A 13,744-nucleotide genomic window follows, 5' to 3' on the forward strand; every position below is an offset into this window, starting at 1 on the left:
TGACATATGCTGAAAGGCTAGAAAAACTGGACTTGTATCCGATGGAGTTTAGAAGGATAAGAGGGGACATGATTTTTTTTTATATAATTAAATTTTTTATTTTTCACACCATAAATCACATTAGCCATGATATACACTATTTCTTTTTCACACATATACAGTGACTTTTTCTCCCCCCCCACTCCTCCCAAGCCACCCCCCCACCCCCCCCTCTCATCCATTTTAGGTATACAATCTAGGTTGCATTAAGCCAGTCAGACAATGTTGTCATTCAACAAAAATACACCAGAAATTCTACTGAGTCCATTCTTTTCTTTCCTTCTCCTTCCATCAACTTAGGTAATGTTTGTCCCCAGTAGGTTTTCGCTATTGTATTTAATGTAAGGCTCCTATACTTGTTCGAATATTTCAATATTATTTCTTAACCTATATGTTATTTTTTTCTAATGGAATACATTTATTCATTTAAATTTAGTAGTTTCTTCCTTTTAATTTGGTTATGTATTCCATTAATATTTAAAGTCATATAGTTCAGCGTAGCCCTTTTATATTTTGTTTATCTTCTCTTTCCGTTTTTCCATCATTACCTTTCCTCCTTTTCCATTTCTGTTTTCTTATTTTCAACTCTTTATAAGACAACATTCCTACAACATCCAACATTTTCCTTATTCTCCTATTTCTATCTTATTTATCCCCAATCTCCCCTTCCCCTCCTGAGTTGTCCTTTATCCCTTGTCGGACAACCACATCTCCCCTCTCCATTTGGATTTGCGAATCCACTCGCAAGCGTCAACTGATTTTGCAGTGACCGCTATTTCCCCCCACCCCGCCCCCCCAGAAAAGATTTCACTTTTCATATGTCACGAAGGTCACTCTTTTAATTCCCTCCTCATTCTCTCTATTCCATTACCTTCCCTTATTAATTCTTGTCTATACTATCTATATTTTCCTCTAAGTACAGATACATTCACGTATGCACATTGTCTCTATTCACTCTTATACCTCTACCCGCATACATATCAATCATGATCATTTTTACTCTCATTACCCGTCTTCATCCCTCAGTCTATTTTTGTCTTTACCTACATACATATCAATCGTGATCATTTTAACTCTCATTACCCGTCTTCCTCCCTCAGTCTATTTTTGTAATTGTTCTGCAAATTTTCGTGCTTCTTCTGGATCCGAGAATAGTCTGTTTTGTTGTCCTGGAATAAATATTTTCAATACCGCTGGATGCTTTAGTATAAATTTATACCCTTTCTTCCATAAAATCGCCTTTGCTGTATTGAACTCTTTTCTCTTCTTTAGGAGTTCAAAACTTATATCTGGATAAATGAAGATTTTTTGCCCTTTATACTCCAGTGGTTTGTTGCCCTCTCTTACTTTTTCCATTGTCTTCTCCAGTACCTTTTCTCTTGTAGTATATCTTAGGAATTTTACTACAATAGATCTTGGTTTTTGTTGTGGTTGTGGTTTAGAGGCCAATACTCTATGTGCTCTTTCTATTTCCATTTCTTGCTGTAGTTCTGGACATCCTAGGGTCTTAGGGATCCACTCTTTTATAAACTCCCTCATATTCTTGCCTTCTTCATCTTCCTTAAGGCCCACTATCTTTATGTTATTTCTTCTGTTATGGTTTTCCATTGTATCTATTTTTTGAGCTAGTAGTTCTTGTGTCTCTTTAGTTTTTTTATTAGATTCCTCCAATTTCTTTTTTAAGTCTTCTACCTCCATTTCTGCTGCTACTGCCCGCTCTTCCATCTTGTCCATTTTCTTTCCCATTTCTGTTAAGGTCATCTCTATTTTATTTATTTTCTCTTCTGTGTTGTTTATTCTTTTTCTTAAATCCTTAAATTCCTGTGTTTGCCATTCTTTAAATGACTCCATGGTATCCTTTAATAAGAGAAAGTATATCCTTTACCTTGCCTTTCTTTTCTTCTTCTATTTCACTGTATTCTTCCTCTTCTTCTTCCTCTGGGTTGGCCATCTGTTGTTTCTTTGTTGCCCTTTCCTCCTCTTCTTTCTTGTTTCTATTGTCTTCTGTGGTCTCTTCTTGCTGCAGGTGTTCTGCAGCTGTCGTTGCCGGCTGTGGAGATCGACTCCCCAGCTGGTCCCCCCTCCCGTCGGTGTGTTTTTTTTCATTCGCATCGCGCATGCACGAAGAATCGCGCATGCGCGGTTGCGCACTTTTACTCGGCTCTGCGAGCCATTTTTGTAGTCCATTATTTACCGACCTGAGGGAGCGGGTTTCTCTCTCCGCAGCGGGCCTCTTCGGACAGGTAAGGCCTTCACCTTTTTCCTCCTTTGTCTTCTCTTCCTCTCTTCTTACCGTTGCTTTCGATTTTTCTTTTTTTGTCGCCATCTTCTTTCCACCTTTATACTCACTTTTCTGTAACTTTTATTTCTGTGCCTTTGTGTTTTCCTTTGTTTTTCCCAACTTTTCTGGAGAGGGCTGGAGTTCACCGTCCGGCCACTACTCCATCACGTGACTCCTCCAGGGGGGACATGATTGAGGTATACAAAATTATCAGGGGGATAGACTGGGTGAAGTCAGATTACTTGTTCCCAATGATGGGGGAGACAAGGACTAGAGGGCATAGTTTAAGAATACAGGGTAGGCCCTTTAGGACGGAGATGAGAAAACATATTTTTACCCAGAGAAGTGTGAATCTGTGGAATGCTCTGCCACAGAGGGTGGTAGAGGCAGATTCGCTGATTATGTTCAAAAGAGAGTTAGATAAGACTCTAGTGGGCAAAGGAGTTAAGGGTTATGGGGATAAGGCTGGAAAGGGGTACTGATGGTAGTGATCAGCCATGATCTGTAAAATGGCGGTGCTGGCTCGACGGGCCGAAGGGCCTACTCCAGCTCCTATTGTCTATTGTTACCTGGATGTTGGACGGATTCTCAGCTACTCTTCAGCTTGTAAAAACACATTCTGTCAATCTGGTACAAATATTTTCAAAGTAGCTGGATAAAACAAATCTATAACCTTTATTATATAAAACTTTCTAACTGGATTAAATTCTCACCTTTTCTTCAATAGATTTTGACTCAAATCTGGATTTAAAAAATCTTATCTCCCTTGTAACTCAGAGGTCCATGTTCTCTACTAGACCAAGAAGCTTCTCTCTATCCTAGTAGTTAAAAAATCTAACCAGGATAGATCAGGGTCTCTGGGTTGGACCCGGTTTTGGTCTCAAAGCTCTATGAGCTCTCTCAATTAAAATCTTATCCTCAAAATTGTTCCTCCAAATATCTTCAATATCCATTCTTGAAAAAAATGAATCTCTTCCTGTCCTTCTTTTCCTTTAGACATTCCCACAATTTTAACATTATTTCTTGTACTACAATTTCCCAGAACATCAACTTCCTCCAACAGTTTTTCCATTCATAGAGATCAGACTGGACGTCGTATCTTAATTCACATTAGACCTCTCTTCAATGTGTAGTACTTCTTCATGAACATCTTGAATTTTATTTTCCAATTTATCTGTGAAAGGGGTTCAACTCTCTGTGAAATGTTATTTATCATTTTTGTCAAATCCGTTTTAACTTGCTTCAGTTCTTCAGTTATAAGTTTAAAATTATTCTCCTAAGTTTCAGAAAGACCATCTATTTTAGTTTCAATTTTACTCATTTCTTTCTTAAAAGTCTTTTTTTTGCCTCTATATCATTCCTCTTCTTCACTGACATACTCTTCTGAAGCCTCCTCCACTGGAGAACTGTCACCTTCTTGCTCAGAAGTCGAATCACTGGACTGTCTCTTTGAGAGACTCAGTTTTTTTCCCAAATTTTTTTCTTCTTCAGCACACATTCTCAATAGTTTTAATTTTTTCTCCAGCACCATCTTTACAGGGCGCCATGAAGAGGGCTCCGGAGGACGGTCCCTCACCAGGGTCTTCACTGGGGAATCCGGAGAAAACTTCAGCGGCCTGCTTTGTCAACGAGGTCGGCCCGATTTCTCTCTTCTTTTCTTCCAATTTTTTCATAAGTGTTGCTTTTGAAGTATTTTCTTATTTTGGTGATATCTCTTTTTCTTCTGCTGATCACTTTAAATTTGTTTTTATTAAGTTAACTTTTCTCAATATGCTCTTTTTTTAATTAATCTCAGGAGTTGATAGGTTGTGTGGTGTTTCTCATGGCATCACGTGACATCCCCCTCAAAGCACTTCATGATCATATCGGTTAGTGGCAGTCATTTAGTCCGGTTACCATTGCTCTCTCAGACACCATGATGATAGTGGAGGTTGCATTGAATCCTGTGAGGACAGTGGACTGTTGCAGTAAGATGTTGTAGGTGTCCAATACGACTGCCATCAACTGGGCCACACAGACCTTCTCCACCCTCTGAATGAGAAACCTGCCACTCAGGTCACCTTCAAACCTGTGCTGGGTTGGGGAGCTGTCACAGCCTGGTTGGAGGGTACCAGTTATGACCATTTCACAGACAGAGAGGATGATCTCTGCCTCTCCACAGGTGTGGAGAGTAGTCGAACCAGTCTGAACAGCTGCTCTGCCCTCGATTTTGTGCCACCATGCCATTGCCCAGAGGAAAATGAACAGCTCCAGTAACCTTGGTTTGATCCCCACCTCTGCCACTTTCTGTGTGGAGTTTGCATGTTTCCCCTGTGACTTCAGTGGGTCAAGTAGCCAACTTCCCAACCGTCTCAGGCCTATTCGGGATGAGCAACAATGGGATTTGAACTTCCACTTGCAGATTCCCCGAAAGGGCACATCCTGAGTTGGGAACGGGAGAGTAGGGTTTGAGGATGGGAGAGTCAGATCCATATGGGGGGAGGGGAGGGGGGGTTGCAAATCAGGAGATTAACGGGAGGTGTTGAATGTCACTGCAACACCATCTCCTTCATCAGGCCGAGCTTCCAGCTTTGCTCTGAGGAATTGTCCTGTCAATATGCCCAAATCTCAGAAGGGATTGTTACACACAGGCCCCTCGCTGCCCCACAAGGTGTGTCCTGTCTCCAGCCAGTGGGCATCCAGTAACTGGTGACTGTGATTACCCCAGGCCCTGTTCTCAGTCTCCGGAACCATCTACAGAGGCAGGATAGAGCCAGCATGGCAGACTCTCTGGTATCCTGGCTATCTGTGGAGTCTATAATCAGATGAACAACAGGCAGAGAAGAGACACCAACCACACAGACAGCACAGTTCAGTCCTTCAGTTTCCTGCTGGAAGTATAACAGAGGAAATGAGCAGGAGACTGTTCAGCCTTCCATTCTAAGCCATCATGGCTGACCTATGGTACAGAGAAATCTGTCTCCAACCCTCCACCTGGGAAATAGAACTACCCAGGTTTCCCACCCCCGTGATCCTGGACCCAGGGAAGAGATCCAGCCCAGATCAAACCCACTCCCTCATCACAGAGGCCATGGTTCAATCCCCACCACAATGCTGTCTGTGTGGAGTATGCATGCTCTCCCTGTAACTGCATGGGTTTCTCCAGAAGCCCCAGCTTCCTCCCACATCCCAAAGATGGGGGGGGGGGGGGGTGTGTTGGTGGGATACTTGGCTGTTGACTACTCAGTGGGTTTGTAGAATGAATTTTGGGTGGGATCCATGTGAAAGAGCTGAGATCCTGTTCCGTGTCATATCCAGGAGTCTGTAGATTCCCCTTCTTCAAAACTCCAGTCAATCTGGATCTAGTGAAGCCAATCTCTCTTCAAGGGATAGTTCCACCCTTTCATTCCAGAGAACATGTACCAAGCTCTCAACAGTAGTGCAACCCCACACTAATCCCCTGCTCCACTCTCCCCACAATCCTGTATCAGTCCCCACACTGATCCCACTGCCCCATTCTCTCCCCACTGCCCAGTATGAGCTCCACACTGATCCCACTGCCCACTCTCTCTCCACAGCCCAGTATCAGCCCCCCACTGATTCCACTGCCCTATATCAGTCCCCACACTTTCTTCAAGATGTCATAGTAATCCCACTGCTAACTCTCTCCCCACAGTCCTGTATCAAACCTTGCAAGTAGGAATCCCTTCGATATACAGAGGCTGTCAGCCCATCCTTTGGGGAGCAGTGGGGAAAGGTTCCAAATGTGGGTCATGGACCGAGAGGTTCTGCTGCTTCCTATTTCCATAATTTTTCAGCACCCCTCTCTGGCAGTGTATCAGGACCATTCTGGGCCCATACCTATCCTTGGAACAATTTCTGGAGAGTCTGTATGCACACTATCCTCACCAAATCTCAGTGCAAGGACTGGAATCAGTGATCTTGTTCACTGACCACACCATGGGAGGTCTGTCTGCAGGGCAACTGCAAGAGCAGCAGAGGGAGACTAGGCTGAATGGCCTCTCCCAGTGCCCTCCAGTTCTTTAAGTTTAGATGAAACCTGTTTAATTCCTCCTCTCTTGACAGATGTCAGAACTAGTCACTTGTTCAATTCTTCTGTCATGTTAAAGAACAAGAGATTTCATCAATGTAGGTAATGAAACAGACAACTCCACCTCATCAGCACAGTGATCGCCAGCCCATCCCCACCTTGTCGGCACAGTGATTGGTGGCCCAACCCCATCTTGTTGGCACGGTGATCACCAGCCCATCCCCATCTTGTCGGCAAGGTGATCGCCAACCCGTACCCACCTTGTTGGCATGGTGGTGACTGGCCTATCCCCACCACATTGGCACAGTGATCACCAGCATGGCAGTCCAGTCACCACCTCTACCTCGCAGGCACAGCTATTCCTGAACCTGGTGGTGTGAGCCTTCTGGCACCTTTACCTTTTTCCTGATGGCATCAGTGAGAACAGAGCATGTGCTGTGTGATGTGGGTCCTTGATGATCGCTGCTGATCTCCAACGGTGATGTTCCAGTAGATGTTCTCAAAGGTGGGGAACATTTTGCCTCTGACATCCTGGGCTGTGTCCACTAACCTTTGGAGGCATTTACACTCAGGGAATCATTGTCCCCATACCAGACTTTCCACCACACCTCCGTAGAAATTTCCCCAAGGTTTATGGTGTTATACCAAACTTCCGCAAACTCCTGAGGAAGTTTTCTTCAAGATGTCATTGGTGTTTTGGGTCCTGGAAAGATCCTCCAAGATAGTGACCCCCCCTCCCCACCAAGAACTTAAATTTGCTCACCTCTACATCCCTGATCCCCCAATGATCACAGGAATGTATACCTCTGTTTTTCCTTTCCTGAAATCAATAAAACCATAGATCACTACAGTACAGAAAAAGGCCCCTTCGGCCCTTCTGGTCTGTATGGAACCATTTTTTTTTGCCTTGTCCCACTGACCTGCACCCAGTCCCTCCATACCTCTCTCACCCATGTACAAGTTCTTCAAAAATGTTAAAATTGAGTCCACATTCACCACTTCAGCTGGCAGCTCATTCCACACTCACACCACTCTCTGCGTGAAGTTTCCCCTCATGTTCCCCCCTAAACTTTTTCTCTTTCACCCTTAACCCATGTTCTCTGGTTTGTATTTCGCCTACCTTCAATAGAAAAAGCCTGACTACATTTACCTCCTCATAATTTTAAATACCTCTATCAAATCTTCCCTCATTCTTCTACACTCCAGGGAATAAACCTTTCCCTGAAACACAGTTCTTGAAGTCCGGACAACATCCTAGTAAATCTTCTCTTCACTCTCTATCTTATTGATATCTTTCCTGTAGTTTTTAAGCCCATTTTTCCAGCTGGTCCAGGTCCCTCTGTAAGCTTTGAAAACTTTTATCACTGTCCACAACACCTCCAATCTTAGTATCATCTGCAAACTTTCTGATCCAATTTACCACATGATCATCCAGATCATTGATATAGATGACAAACAATGGTCCCAGGACTGATCCCTCAAGCACACCACTAGTCACAGGCCTCCTGTCTGAGAAGCATCATCCACCACTAACTCTCTGGCTTCTCCCATCCAGCCATTGTCAAATACAGTTCACTATTTCACCACGAATACTCAGCATCTGAACCTTCCTGTCTAATCTTCCATGTGGGACATTGTCAAAGGACTTTCTAAAGTCCATGTAGACAACATCCACAGCCTTTCCTTCATCAACTTTCCTGGTAACCGACTTGAAAACAACAGAACATAGAACAGTACAGGCCCTTCAGCCCTCAATGTTATGCCAAACCATATATTCCTTAAAAAAGTACTAAACCCACCCTACACCATAACCCTCTATTTTTCTTCCATCCATGTGGCTGTTTAGAGTCTCTTAACTGCCCCTAGTTTTTCAGCCTCCACCATCATCCCTGGCAAGGCATTCCAGGCCCCCACAACTCTGTCTAATAAAACTTAACCCTGATGCCTCCCCTAACCTTCCCTCCCTTCACTTTGTACCCATGTTCCCTGGTGTTTGCTATTTCTGCACTGGAAAACAGGCACTGGCTGTCCACCCTATCTATGGCTCTCATAATCATGTAGACCAATATTGATTAAACATGACCTATCATGCACAAAGCCACGAGGACTATCCCTAATCACTCCTTGACTATCCAAATAATTGTATATCTGATCTCTTCGAACACCTTCCAATAATTTACCTACTACTGACGTCAGGCTCACTGGCCTATAATTTCCAGGGTTACTTTTGGAGCCTTTTTTAAACAATGGAACTACGTGAGCTACCCTGCAATCCTCTGGCACCACACCCTTGGTTAAGGACATTTTAAATACTTATGCTAAAGCCCCTGCAATTTCTACACAAGTCTCCCTCAAGGTCCAATGGTGTATCATGTCAGGTCCTGGGGATTTATCCACCTTTACTGGCTTTAAGACAGCAAGCACTTCCTCCTCTTTAATCTGTATAGGTCCCATGACCTCACTGCTTTTTTACCTTACTTCCCACGACCCTGTGCCTATTTCCTGAGTAAATGAGAAAAGCCTATTTAAGATGTCCCCTATCTTTTTTGGCTCCATACAAAGCTGACCCCTCTGATCTTTAAGGGGACTAATTTTGTCACTTACTATCCTTTTACTCTTAATATACCTGTAGAAATCCTTAGGATTTTCCTTCACATTGTTGGCCAAAGCAAGCTCATGTCACCTTTTAGCCTTCCTGATTTCTTGAGGTTTTTTCTTGCATTTCTTTTAAAGTCATTTGCTCCATGTTGCCTCTACCTGCTATACACCTCTTCCTCCAAACTAGATCCCCAATATCCATCAAAAACCAAGGTCCCCGATGTCTTCTAACTTTACCTTTAATCCTGACAGGAACATATGAACTCTGTATTCTCAAAATTTCACCTTTGAAGATCCTCCACTTACCTCGCACATTCTTGCCCAAAAACAATTTATCCCAATCCACGCATTCTAGATCCTTTCACATTTCCTCAAAATTGGCCTTTATCCAATTTAGAATCACAGCCCAAGGCCCAGACCCATCTTTCTCCATAATTAACTTGAAACTAATGGCATTATGATCACTGGACCCTAAACGTTCCCCAGCACACACTTCTGTCACCTGTCTTGTCTCGTTCCCTAATAGGAGATCCAGTATTGCACTCTCTCATTGTTGGTACAACGCATATTGATTTAGAAAACTTTCCTGAACACATTTGATAAACTCCAAGCCATCCAGCCCTTTTACAGGATGGGAGTTCCAGTTAATATGTGGGAAGTTAAAATCTCCAATTATCACAACCTTGTTTCCTGCAGCTATCTGCTAGCTCTCTACAAATTTGCTCCTCCAATTCTTGTTGATCTATAATACAAACCTAATGAGTGTGGTCATACCTTTCCCATTCCTCAGCTCCACCCATATGGCCTTAGTAGATGAACCCTCTGGTCTGTCCTGCCTGAGCACAGCTGTGATATTTTCCCTGACGAGCAATGCCACTCTTCACCGTTTCTTCACCCTGTTCTTTCACATCTGAAGCAACAGAAGCCTGGATCACTGAGCTGTCAGCCCTGCCCTCCTGCACCCAAGTTTCATGGCCACAATGTCATAAATTCCACGTGCCAGTCCAAGCTCTAAGCTCGTCTGTCTTTCCTACATTACTACTTACGTTGAAGCAGATGAGAACATTTCCACCACGTACAACCCATTGACTTCTAATGGTGCATGTAATTTTCATATCATTTCCCCCCCCCCTCCACTCCACCATCTCCTGTGGCACTCTGGCTCCCATCCCCATGCAAATCTAATTCCAGCACTTGCAAACCTTCCCACAAGGATATTAGTCCCCCTCCAGTTCAGATGCAAACTGTCCAACTGGAACATGTCCCATCTTCCCTGGGAGCCCAATACCTCTATCAAATCTAGAAACCTGAAGCCCTCTCTCCTGCACAATGTCTTTAGCCAAATGTTTAGCTGCATTATCCTTCCGTTTCTAGCCTCACTAGCACATGGTATGGGTGGCAATCCTGAGATCACTATCCTGGAGGTCCCGTCCTTCAACCTAGCACCCAACTCCCTGAACTCTCCTTGCAAGACCTCTTCACCCTTTCTTCCTTAGCCTCAGGACCAGACTCCACGGCATTGTTTGTTCCTGGAGGGTGTCTCTCCCCATCCCCAACAGTACCCAAAATTGCAATTTTAAAAAATATTTTGAGAATTTTCAATCAACATGCAGTTGGACCAAAATGGTATATTTGTTATACCCTGTACTGCTTCCCTGTTCCCTTTCCCTCTCCTGTCACACATCTACTCTCCTCCTGCCTCCAAAGTGTGCCAGTGTCCCTGTAACTCCTGCTATCACACCCTCTGCCTCCTGAATGATCCGGAGTTCATCCAACTCCAATTCCTTAACTCGGCTTATCAGGAGCTGCAGATGGATGCTCTTCTCGTGGATGAAATCATCAGGGATACTGCTGGCTTCCCACATTCTGCAAGAGGAGCATTCCTCTGCCTTGGCTACCATTCCCACTGTTAATGACTAGAGGGACCAAATATCTATCTAACACCTGCCCTTACCTATGCCTACCTGCTGAATCCCTTTTGTTCTTTGAATTGAGTGGCCCTTTCTTACTTCCACTCATAATATCGCTTGTCTCATACCTGTTCTTGCCAAATCCTAACCACTCTGACTCAGCCCACTCCAACGATGCTGCTCCCTCGACGACCCCACTGCTACATAGTTCCTCACTTTTAGAGTGATACTCAGCTTCTTCCTACAATCTTGGTGACATTGAGTGAGGTTATTGTTGGTGCACCCATTCAGCCAACATTTTAATCTCCTTCCTATGTACTGACTCATCCCTTTTATACACCTACTATTGTGGTATGGGCATCGAATTTGTAGATGGTCCTGTTGTCGTACCAAGGCACACAGCAGAGCATGGGACTAAGAACACAGCCCAGTGGTGCTCCAATACTAATGGAGATTGTGGAGATGTTCTGATCAATCCTCACTGATTGTGGTCTTGAGGTGACACAGTGAAGTGTTGAGTCCCACATTTTGGAATTTGCTGACCAGTTTTGAGGGGATGATGGTGTTAAATGCCAAACTGTAGTTGATAACGAGTATCCTGATGAATGCACCTTTGCTGGCGAGGTGTTCCAGGGCATTGTGTAGAGCCAGTGAGATGGCATCCATCCACCGTAGACCTGTTACTGCAATAGGCAAACTGGAATGGACTGCTTAGACAGGAGCTGATATGCTTCAACATCAGCCCTTCAAAACACTTCATCACTGTTGATTTGAGCACCACTGCTCAAGTCTTTTAGGCAGGATACTGCACTCTTCTTGGGTGGCGGACCAATTAATGCCTGTTTGAAACAGGTCCACGACCTACCAGAGTGAGATGTTGATGCTTAGATGTGCATAAGCAAGTTATAGAACATAGAACAATACAGCACAGGCCACTCTGCCCTTGATGTTGCACCAACCATACATCCCTTCCTAAAAAAAAATCACTGGTATTGTGAACTGAGAGGAGGGACCTCAGGATATGGAAGGGTGTGGATCCGATCGGTGTGGACGGTGAAGGATGCCTCAGGATACGGCAGGGTGTGCATCCGATCGGTGTGGACGGTGAGGGATGCCTCAGGATATGGCAGTGTGGATCCAATCGGTGTGGACGGTGAGGGATGCCTCAGGATACGGCAGTGTGGATCCAATCGGTGTGGACGGTGAGGGATGCCTCAGGATATGGCAGGGTGTGGATCCGATCAGTGTAGACGGTGAGGGATGCCTCAGGATACGGCAGGGTGTGGATCCGATCGGTGTGGACGGTGAGGGATGCCTCAGGATACGGCAGTGTGGATCCGATCGGTGTGGACGGTGAGGGATGCCTCAGGATACGGCAGTGTGGATCCAATCGGTGTGGACGGTGAGGGATACCTCAGGATACGGCAGGGTGTGGATCCGATCAGTGTGGACGGTGAGGGATGCCTCAGGATACGGCAGGGTGTGGATCCGATCAGTGTGGACAGTGAGAGATGCCTCAGGATACGGCAGGGTGTGGATCCGATCAGTGTGGACAGTGAGGGATGCCTCAGGATACGGCAGGGTGTGGATCCGATCAGTGTGGACTGTGAGGGATGCCTCAGGATACGGCAGGGAGTGGATCTGATCAGTGTGGACGGTGAGGGTTGCCTCAGGATACGGCAGGGTGTGAATCCGATTGGTTTCACAGGATTCGGGAGGGTGTGGATCTGATGGGAAGTTGATGTACTGGCTGCTATTCACACTGCCCTCTGTGGAATAAAGATCTCACCTGGGCATTTTTGCTGAATCCTATTTCCATGAAAGAGCCGGTGTCATTGCCAACTCCTGCACCATTTCTTCACCTCAGCCCCCGAAGTCTCAGGAGCCAAACCCTCTCCGTTTCCCTCACACGTGGCTGCTCCTTTTCTGATATTAGCTGGACAATCAACCTCACACTAAGTACCTACCTTGAGAGTGCTTTTAAAGGCTCCTGCTTCAAGTCTCATAGGATACAAGAGTTGGGTCATTGTTGCAACTTAACAAAACAATGGTCAGACCAATATGTGGACCCACCTTATTGCAAGGATGTGGTAGCAATAGACAGTCCCCTATCTTGACAATATTTTACAAAAGCATAGTTGAATGTGCCCTGTCTGGCTGCATTATTGTGTGGGACAGTAGCTGGCAAGCATTGGACTGGAAGTCAATTCAGAGGGTCATCAAAATGGCTGAGATCACTGGGGTCTCCCTTTCCTGTATTGACATTCCCTGGAATGGTTGCTCAAAGTATTATTGGGACTCCTAGTATCCATCATACAGTATCTTTGACCCACTACCATCGGGAAGGAGGTACAGGAGCAAGAGGACTGCCAGGCTGGGACATTGCTTCTTCTTGCAGGAGGAGACTGAAGAACAGTTTTGTGTATTCCAAATACTTATTTTATATTTTTATGGGTGTTTATGTTTTCATTGTGTGTTGTGTGTATGTGTGCGCACAGGGTCCAGAAAAATGCTGTTTCATCTGGTATACATGTGAAGTAAGATTTTAAATTTTAGACATACAGCACAGTAACAGGCCCTTCTGGCCCATGAGCCCATGCTGCCCAATTACACCCAATTAACCTACAACCTCTGGTACATTTTGAACAGTGGGAGGAAACTGAAGCACTGGGGAAAACCCAGAGAGACACGGGGAGAACGTACAAACACCTTACAGACAGCACTGGATTCGAACCCCGGTCCCAATCACTGATACTATAAAGGTGTTGCGCTAAGCCCTACTCCAACCATGCCACCCTAACAAACCTGAACCAGCACATGGCTCCGAGGGTAATCCAGAGATTACTACCCTCGAACTTCTGCTTTTTAGCCTCCTATTTCCCCAAA

The 13,744-nt window shown here is 44.9% G+C and overlaps 1 protein-coding gene across 1 annotated transcript in view; it reads right to left on the reverse strand.

Moving 5' to 3' along the window:
- Window positions 1-13,744, reverse strand: part of mat2b (methionine adenosyltransferase 2 non-catalytic beta subunit methionine) — a 140,632-nt gene that overhangs the window by 29,933 nt on the left and 96,955 nt on the right. The gene's annotated exons all lie outside the window — the stretch shown is intronic.

Source organism: Narcine bancroftii, chromosome 9 (genome assembly GCF_036971445.1).
Source record: "Narcine bancroftii isolate sNarBan1 chromosome 9, sNarBan1.hap1, whole genome shotgun sequence".
Classification (NCBI taxonomy): Eukaryota; Metazoa; Chordata; class Chondrichthyes; order Torpediniformes; family Narcinidae; genus Narcine; species Narcine bancroftii.